Source organism: Ochotona curzoniae, unplaced genomic scaffold, assembly GCF_017591425.1.
Source record: "Ochotona curzoniae isolate NIBS_2020 unplaced genomic scaffold, NIBS_Ocur_1.0 contig_3432, whole genome shotgun sequence".
Lineage (NCBI taxonomy): Eukaryota > Metazoa > Chordata > Mammalia > Lagomorpha > Ochotonidae > Ochotona > Ochotona curzoniae.
The window spans coordinates 8,311,355-8,321,578 of record NW_024465859.1 but is presented as its reverse complement, the minus strand read 5'-3'; the positions used below and the strand labels follow the sequence as shown (position 1 = coordinate 8,321,578).

The 10,224-nt window shown below is 37.7% G+C and overlaps 1 pseudogene; it reads left to right on the top strand.

The window, feature by feature from the left end:
* Positions 1–9,526: 9,526 nt before the first annotated feature.
* On the top strand, positions 9,527–9,624 carry LOC121156588 (annotated as a pseudogene).
* The last annotated feature ends 600 nt before the right edge of the window (positions 9,625–10,224 follow it).

Here is a 10,224-nt window from a genome sequence, read left to right as displayed (position 1 = left end):
ACAGAGAATGCTGTCTGGAGGAAGCTAAAGTCAAAAGAATGTTAGCTAGAAGTTAACCTTGGGGGCTACATTGTAGCATCTGGATTAAGCTGATGCCTGCAACACAGGCATCCCATGTTGGTTCCAGTTCAAGTCCCAGCTTCTCCACTTCCAATCCAGATCCCTGCTGATGCATCTGGGAAAATAGAGGAAAATGACAAAGTAGTAGGCCTCTGCACCCACGAGGAAGACCAGATGAAACTGCTGAATGTTGGCCTTGGTCTAGCCCAGCTATTATAGCCATTATGGGAGTAAACCAGTGGATACAAGATCTCTTGTTCTCTCTAACTCTTTCAAATAAATAAATCTTAGAAAAGAAGACAAAGGAGAAGAAGGAGGAGGAGGAGGGTGAGGAAGAGGAGGGAGAGGAGAAGGAAAGCAGCAGCAGCAGCAGCCAATGTGGTGATACAGTGAGTGAAGCTGCCACCTGCCACACCAGCGTTTTATATGTACATTGGTTCAAGCCCTGGCTGCTTCATTTACCTCACCGTATTGAGTAAAAAGATGTCATCAGAGACTGTCTATCTGCCAATCCTACTTATAAAAAGGGTTCATAAGGGAACAATTATAACGATAAGCCTGCTCTGGGCTACCTATCTCCTCCAGTGACAACCAGGGGTGTCTGCATGCTCCTTTAGAATCGGTGGAGCACTCCACCTCTATTTCAGCTGAGAGCAGATGCTTTGCCCTCTGCTTCTGGCAGATGTTGGATGACTGTGTGAACTCCAAGACCTTATGCCTGCTTTGTCTTGCTTCATTTTCAGATAGATATCTAAGTGACCCAGCTGCATTTGGTTTATCTGCTGTTGACAAAATCAGTGTTTTGCTCTCACTCACCTGAGGTGAGGGCATCCTTGCATCCTGTCTGCAGCTAAACTGACTTCACCATACCACCATCCAGGAGCACTGCGAGTTGTTGTTTCATCAGTATTCTGATGTATATTTCTGCTCACTCTTCTCAATCCCTCAAATCGTTCTTCACTCCCAGCTTGCTCTGTGTGATATGTAATTGTGCCTGGGAGCCAATCCTGTCGCTTTCTTTCTCTACCTTTTCCTGCTTGCCTTTGGTTTCCTCCTGGCCAGAAAACAAAAAGGGCTGGCCTGCTGGAGAAGTGAGAACAATTTAATTCTTTCATAGCTTTTTCTCCCCCCCCCAATTAGCTTGTGGCTTGACAGAACCTAAATATTTGAAGTTATTTCCTAAGATGCTTTTGAATTTATACCTGAAGCTGGAGATAAGAATGATGATTAGGGGCTTGATTATCTTTACACAAGTAAACTGAGAAAACAGGAAAATCATTTAACATATGTCAGAATATGTCAGATTCTCTAAATGCCAGGAAAACAATTGACTCTGTCCAAGGAACCACAACCCAATACTATATCCACTTTCATTTATTTTAGCCTGAAGAAGCAATTCCCCTCTAAGGCCTCTCTGTAAAGATCCTACAATGAGAAGCAATTAAAAGACTGGTACTGGGCACTGATTAATGTAGTGGTGTTGCACTAGCACACTCTGGGGTTTCTTTTGACTACAAAGAAACAACAGTCTGGGTTAATCTTAAGTGTTTCTGGAAAAAGAAATATGGTGGATTAAATCAAGATTGCTATTGTGTTTGCTTTGCTTGTTATTGCTCTTTCTTACCTCTCCCTCTCGTCCTGGCTATCTATAAATGTATAACAGAGATCAAATTTTCCCTGTAGAAATGCTTCTAATCTAGGAGGAAGAGTTTCTTTAAGGAAGGCACCATGATGAAGGTGAGATGAAAAATGGAAATCCACCCTTAAAGTCAGAACAACCATATTAAGAAGCAAAGCTCTTTGTTTTAATATATTTTTATTTTGAATTTTGAATTATGTGGTACAATTTCATACAGGCTGGGATTCCCCACCAAACTCCCGCACCCTGACATATTTTCCCCATTTTACTACAATAGTGTAGTCCTTCATAAGAAATCTTAATTCTATCAGTTTCTTATTTAAGTGTACCCAGACAGTGTTGGTACAGACAATGTCAGACAGTCCAGCATCCCATTGTCTACACATGTGCAACAGTTTCATTGGGAATCCATCTTTCATCTGAAAGCAGGGATACATGTTGCATTATTCCCCCACATCTGTGTATAATAGACCCCAGTACTCCATCACTATACATTTCCAAAATTGAGAAGCCATGAAACAAGGTCAACAACTGGTATGAGTTAGAGCAACCATAACATCAACAACAACAAATTACAGCACCATGAAAAATGTGCCATTGAGTAACCAACACATGAGTGACAAAAAAGAAACACAAAAGTCTCTTGGGAAAAAAAAAATATGCCATCGTGTAATCCATGAGCCAGCAATGAATTTGACAAGAGAAGAGGAATTATTTGAAATAAACAAAACAAATAAAAACATCAAAACACATAATATACAGCCAAAAAAGACAAAGAAGCAAACAAGAAACATTATGGATCAGATTGTTGAAGTTACACTTTCCATGCTGGTTTCCTTATATAAAGAGAGAATGTATTGTATTTGTTCTTTTGTGATTGACTCATTCCACTGAGCATAATGGCCTCTAGTTGGGACCAACTTGTCGTACATGGTATAATTTTCTTCCTCTTAATAGCTAAATAATATTCCATGGAGTAGATGTGTCACATTTTACTTAACCACTCTTTTGGGCACACATCCGGATTAAAGGAATATAAATTGGAAGTGAGGAATTGAAATTATCTCTATTTGCAGATGACATGATTCTCTACATAAGAGAACCAAAAGACTCAGTCAAAAGATGATTGGAACTCATAAGAGACTTTGGAGGAGTAACAGGATACAAAATTAATGAACACAAATCGAAGGCACTAGTGTACAAAAATAATTCCATGAATGAGAAAGAAATTGTAACTACATTCCCCTTTGAAATAAAGGAGAAAAATCTTAAATACCTAGGAATTAAGGTAACTAAATATATGAAAGACCTCTATGCTGAAAACTATAAATCATTTAAAAAGAAAATAAAAGAAGACCTTGAAAAATGGGAGAACTTCACCATGTTCCTGGATTGGCAGGATCAACATCATGAAAATGGCCATATTACCAAAAGCAATATACAGACTCAATGCAATCCCAATCAAAATCCCAACAACAGTATTCTCAGAAATAGAAAAGATGATACAAAAAGTTCATCTGGAATCACAAAAGACCACGAATAGGTAAAACTTTCCTGAAAAATAGAAATCAAGGTGGAGTAATCACAATTCTAGACCTCAAGACATACTACAGAGCAGTGGTCATCAAAACAGTCTGGTACTGGTACAGAAACAGAGAAGATCAATGGGACAGAAAAGAAACACCAGAAGGGAGCCCATACTAATCTTTGACAAGAAAACTGAAAACAATCCAGGCAAAAATCGTGAGCTATTCAACAAATGCTGTTGAGACAAGTTGATAGCAGCTTGCAGAATTAAGAAGCAAGACCCACACCTGTCACATTATACAAAAAATAGCTCTAAATGGATCAAGGACGTAAATTTACACCCAGAAACCATCAAACTATTAAAGGAAAACACAGGAAGCACACTCCAAGATAGAGGAACAGGGAAAGACTTCTTAGAAAAGTCACCAAAAGCAAAGGCGATCAAAGCCAAAATGAACCAATGGGACTACATCAAACTAAAAAAGCACAACAAAAGAAACAATTACGAAGTGGGGAAGCAACCAACAGAATGGGAGAAAATTTTTGCACACTGCACACTTCATAGGGCACTAATATCCAGGATTTACAAGGAGCTTCAAAAACCCAAGGACAGCAAAAAACAAACAAACAAAAACCTGTAACAAAATGGGCAAAGGAAATGAACAGATCTTTTTCAAAAGAACAGATTCAAATGGCTAACAGACATACAAAAAGATGCTCAGGCTCCCTAGCCATCAGAGATATACAAATGAAAACCATGTTGAGGTACCACCTAACTCCAGTGAGACTGGCCTACATTCAGAAATCAGCTAACAGCGACTGTTGGCATGGATGTGGGAAGAAAGGCACCCTCCTTCACTGCTTGTGGAAGTGTAGGCTAGTACAACCACTGTGGAAATCAGTATGGAGAGTGCTTGGACAATTGCAAATTAACCTGCCATATGAACCAGCTCCAGCTCCTAGGACTATACCCAATAAAAGTGAAATCTGTGTATGAGAAGGGGATCTATAATCCTATATTTTCAGCAACACAATCTACGATAACAAAGACAAAGAAACAAATACTCTTTAGAGCTCCCTCAAATATCAAAGTTAGGACTTGTCTGTGTGCAGATTTATGCCTATCCCAATGTTCACCCAATTATTTGTTTTTCTTTGGATAAATCACTAATTTACATAAGAAATTATGGTAAGAACAAATTTATTTCTCTGGGGCATTTTGAAATTTTATTGAAAAACCTAGCTTCCCCTTTTCCATTTTAAAAAATGTTCCACATAGATTAGTGGCACAAACATGACAGGAAAGAGGTTTAATTTTTACACTTCAGAGATCCATTCTGGTAGAATTTGATGCATTATAGTGGGTTGAGAATCATTTAACTGCATCCTTTAGCAGCAATATGAGAACTTCTAAAAATGAATTTTCTGACATAAAAAGGTACATCACAGCAAAATTGCTTTTCTGAAGGGGAACATTTTCCTTATCCTAAATGAAAACATATGAATAATCTGTTCCAATTCTCACTAAGTAAAACAATTGTTTTAAATTTGGACAACTTTAAACAAGTTTGGGTAATTGCAATATTTGTGAATATATAGACATGTCAGCTTTCCTTTGGTGCTTTAGCCCTTTTTAAAAATACTTTTTATTTATTTCCCTCATATTCCTTTTAAAAACTTATTTATTTAACTCAAACGTCAAAGTTACAGAGTCCAATATATGGAGAGATATTTTCCACCTGCTGGTTCACTCCCAAAATTACTGCAACAGCCACAGCTGGGCCAGGCTGAAGCCCAGATCCCAAAATTCTGTACTGGTCTTGATGTGGAAAGCAGAAACTCGGGTACCTAGGTCAACTTCTGCTCTCTGTCTAGGGTATTTGTAGCTATTGTTTTGTACAGTTTTGGAAGAGTGGAAGCAAGAAAGGAACTAGTTCTGCATCTCTCTGTACCTGGTCCCATGCCAGACCTTTCATAAAATTTGTCCCATTTCAGCTTCACAGTTATTGACCAGGTCTTAGTATTTCTATATTTCATGTAAAGATACTGGAGTATAGGTTCACATAGCTGATAGGTGAAGAGTTCAGCTGTGGAACTGGGCTTCTCAGATTTCTAAATGTGTTCTCCATACTGCATTCATTTGCCTACTTTTTTCTACCCCACATTGTGATTCATTCAAAATTAATTTACTGTTCAGGGTGAATCCAATTTAATGAGCTCCAAGGCACATCAACATTGGCAAGCTGTAAATATCCATTATAAAATAGAGGTTTAATGTGAAGTGATAGAATGGAAATTTCCATTTGTTTATCAATTTGCTTGTTCTGTTTGCAGAAAATATTTCATTTTATTGGTTACTTAAAGTACATTAACAGAAAAAAAGCAAATGTCATAAAATATTGTAAATTTTCACTTCCCTAATTGTGAGATTATTCCAATTTTCTTGTTTAAGTTTTGTTCTGCCTTGATGCTAAAAATATATCTTTATATAAGAAAAATTGGAGTCTAGAGACAGATTATCACCCAGAGGCAACTAGTATTAATATTTTTTTAGATTTATCTATATATAGAAATGTGTAGCAAGTATTTACCGAGAAGAAATATTATGCCGGTTTAGATTGATGATAGCCTACCTAAAAATCTCATGAATGTGCTTTGTGTAACATAGATAACATATTAATATTTGAGATTAGTTAACAGTCATAAGGATGTGAAACAGTATATTTAGCCTACATTGATCATATCTACTAATCCCAATGTCTTTCTTTACACAATATAGTTACATCCATGTCTAAGTATCTTTGCACAAATCCTTGATTGCTACTTTATGACAGATTGTTCAGTTTAGTTATTAGGTGTCACTTGAAGTCACCTCACTTTTAAATATTATAACGAATATATATCTTGGAGGTATTATTATTCAGAATTTAATCTATTCTATAAAATGACACTTATCAGCTCAGTGAAGAAATATCAGATCTTCAAGGGTTATACTTTGAGTCTCATAAAATATCCCAAGTCTCTCTGAGTTTTGAATCAGTAACTTGTTGAGTTATAGAAGGCATTCTTACCTTACAGATTAGAGTATTATTATTCATTTACATCTCTGTCATTTCTTAATGTGTAAAGTCCTTGAGTGCCAAAACCACATTCTTTTCAAAGTTATAGCCTAAGACCTAGAACCATGCTTAGCTCATAGCAGCTGTTTGATTGGGTATTCATGAATATGTAGATACGATTTAAGTCTTGAGTGGTTAAAGGATTTGATAAAGGTCATACAACTAGTTCAAGATCTATTCATATTTGAGCCCATAGCTCCTGATTTATAACCCTGTGCCTTCTTTCAGTTTTACAAATGCTTCAGCTCAGAATCCCACAGGAAGAAAAGGCGAATGCAAAGTAACAATATGGGGAAAATCTGTCAGGGGGTGGGAACTTGGGCAGGGGATAGGAAAATTCCAGACCTTATGAAATTGTGCCATAAAATTTTTAAAAAAGATATGTTCAACCAATATATTAAACTCGAAAAGAGAAAATGCAATTAGAATAATTTGTGATCTTTAGGGAAAAAAAAACCTTATGTGTTGCTGCTTAATGAGGATGCACCATCCCTTGGGACATAAAAGAAGAAACAATGGAGGCCAACTAGAAGTGTATGTTACCATGAACATCATTTTCTGGCATTAAACCAACTGGTTGACACCAAGAAATAAATTTTGTGGAGGGCTTATAAACATTACTATTTCAAAATAGTCCATTAGTGAGAACAGATAGTAATTTAGCAGTTGCAATTATCCATGCAACATGGATGATTGTATGGATTGTACACATACAGGCTCTGAGTAGGTTCTTCTGGAGTAGGAGATGGGAGATAAGACTGCTGGGTGTGGCTGTAACATCAGTGGCTGTGGGAACTCAGGCAGAACAAGGGGCCAAAGTCTTGAAAGACAAAGTGATGGAAAGGATCTGATTACAGCCTACAAGGTATTTGACACAAATAACTTGATTCACCTGTCTAATAAGTAGTAGTAGTAGTTTCTTGTATGTGGTGCTGGTTAATGGTGGATATTTTATGCAGGTCATGGTCTCCAGAACTTATAACGTTAGTATAAGAGTGTTAGAGTCAGCCAACTCTTCATTTGTCAGGTTCATTCCCAGTCCTACTCTGATTTCCAGAAAAGCATACTTTCCTAGGATAATAAATTTGGTCAATGAGGATACTTCCAGAAGACTGTAGAGTGGGATGCAGAAGGGAACCTCTTGCCTTCATCACCACATTTACGGTGGCATCTCCAGCAGCAACTGAGACCTCTCTGGTGTTCTAGCTCCTCACAGCAACTCTTGCTCTGGTACTGGCTGTGTGACTGGGTCTGCCTCCAGTGTTCCATTTATTCTCAATGGACTAGCATTTCTAGAGCAGTACAGGCTATGGATTGCTTTACTGTCACATGTCCCATCCTTGTGTTTCAAATTCTTTTATCCTCTAGCAACCAGATCCTGAAATTAATTCATTCTTTCTTATGAGACATAAAGTGGTTTCCAGTTTACTAAGAGGAAATTGATGTAACAGTTATTTCTAAGGAAATCAACAAATACCACTTAATGATTTCCTACTCCGTAAAAGTCATATTATAGCAACGGTTTTACTTTTTATTAGTTAATGGAAGTCATGAGAGATTGTTTTAACTGTAGACTTTATTTGAATTTTATTTTATTTGAGTTAGGCATTTGGTGCAGTTTGAGGATGCCATCTGAGATACCTGGAGATGAAAGTCCTGAATCCACTCATGCTTCCACATCCCTTCTTGTGCATGGCCCTGAAAGCAGCAGATGGTGACTCAGAACTTGACTCACACAGGAGACAGGATTGAGTTCCAGGCTCCTCGCTTGAGCCTGTCCAGCTCGGGCTATTGCGGACATTTGGAAGTGAACCAGAAGATAAAAATCTGTCTCTTTCTAATTTTCAAATACATAAAAAAATGAAACTTTTCTTTTAAAATATATATATATATATATTTAATCCAGACCTATAGAAGTTAAATAAAACTGACCTAAAGGGATAAGCATACTTTGGTCAGGATGAACATTTTTCATGAACAGAAAACACATTTCTACTATGAAGTCATTAATAATCAAATAATAGATTGAAATGCCACCTCTCTAATTTTGACAGAATACTATGCATATAAACTGATGAAGGGAAAAACATTAGTACTCTCTCTTACTTTCCATCACTTTCATTTTTTCTTTCTGGAAAGAGGGAAATGGAGAAGTGATTTAAGGAGACTAGTTCTCTCTGCACTCACCATGTATCGTTGAATGGTCCTTACAAATAAGGCATTCCCAGCATTTGCCCAGCTGATTTATGTTGTGTGGTCGTACACAAAAATAATAATTTGCTTGGAGTTTTATAAAGTCTAAGCAATTCATTATTATTGTACTCATAATCTACTACTATCCATTCCTCTATTTGATGTTTTTTATGTTATCTCATGAATCTTAAAAATAGCAGGATTACTTGTTCTATTTATTAAACATGTAAAGCAAAGGAGGAAAGTAATATTTCTGACTTTGCATAGGAAGTAGATGTCAGAGGGCCTGCCATGTTAGCTCAGCGGCTAAAGTCCTCACCTTGCGTGTGTCATATGGGCACATATGCAGTATCCCATATAGGCCTCAATTCTAATCCTGGGTTCCCATCCAGCTCCCTGCTTGTGGCCTCGGAAAGTATTTGAGGATGGTTCAAGGCTTTGGGACCCTGCACCCATGTGGGAAATCCAGAAGAAGCTCCAGGATCCTGGATTTGAATCGGCACAGCTCTGGCCGATGTGGCCACTAGTGGAGTGTGTCATCGGACAGAAAATCTTATCCATTTCTCCTCCTTTCTGTATATCTGACTTTGCATTAAAAAATAAATAATTTTTTTAAAAAAGGAAATAAATATAAGAACTGAATATCAGGGCCCAATGCAATAATTCAATTGGCTAATCTTCCCCCTGTAAGGAGTGGGAGACCCAGTGGTTGCTGGTTCATGTCCCAGCTGCTCCACTTCCAATCCAGCTTTCTACTTGTGGCCTGGGAAAGCAGCAGTAGAGGATGGCCCAAAGACTTGGGACCATGAACCTGTGTGGGAGTCACTGAGGAAGCCCCTGTGGAAGCTACTGGCTTCAGAGTATCCCAGCTCCAGTTGTTGGGACCATTTAGGAAGTGAACCAGAGGTAGGAATATCTTTCCTTTCTATCTGCCATTCTTTCTATAAATCTACCTTTCCAATAAAAAAAAATATGCCTTTTTAAAAAGTGAATATTAGGTCTAAAAACTAAATCTTGCTACAGAGAAGATTAGCATGGCCCCTGCACAAAGATGACATGTGAATTGGTGAAGCGTTCCATATATTTTCCTGGCTTCTGGCTTCGGATAGGCGCAACTCTGACCATCGAGGCCATTTTGGGAGTGAATCGGGGGCGGAGGATCTTCCTCTCTGTCTTTTCTCCTCTGTATATAGCTGACTTTACAATAAAATTAAATCTTTAAAAAAAGAAAACAAACAAACAGAAAAAACCCACAAACTAAATCTTCCTACTTCCATTTCTGCAGTGTGGCACTGTTTTTATTAAATAAGATTAATTTTTAAGATTTAAAAAATGATTATATCAGAAAATGTGTATTATTATATTTTAAGCATATTATGAATTTGATTTTTCTATATTCTTTAAAAGTGGCGATGTCAAATTTTTTAGACTATTGTCTTCCATGGAAACACATTTTTCCAGAATTATAGAGGTAGAGTCCATCCAGAGTAGCTGCCCAAACCTCTTAATTTTACAGAGAAGTCTTGGGTGCAGATTCAGGCCCAAACTAGGCAGGGACGTGGCTATCCTTGAGGACCTCAATTTGCAGGCAGGCCTTAGGCACGCAGGGAGACTTCCATGGGGGGCAGTGGTGACGGCTATTGGGAAAGATGGAGTATTTCTTTCGAGGAGATGGAGGATCCGCAG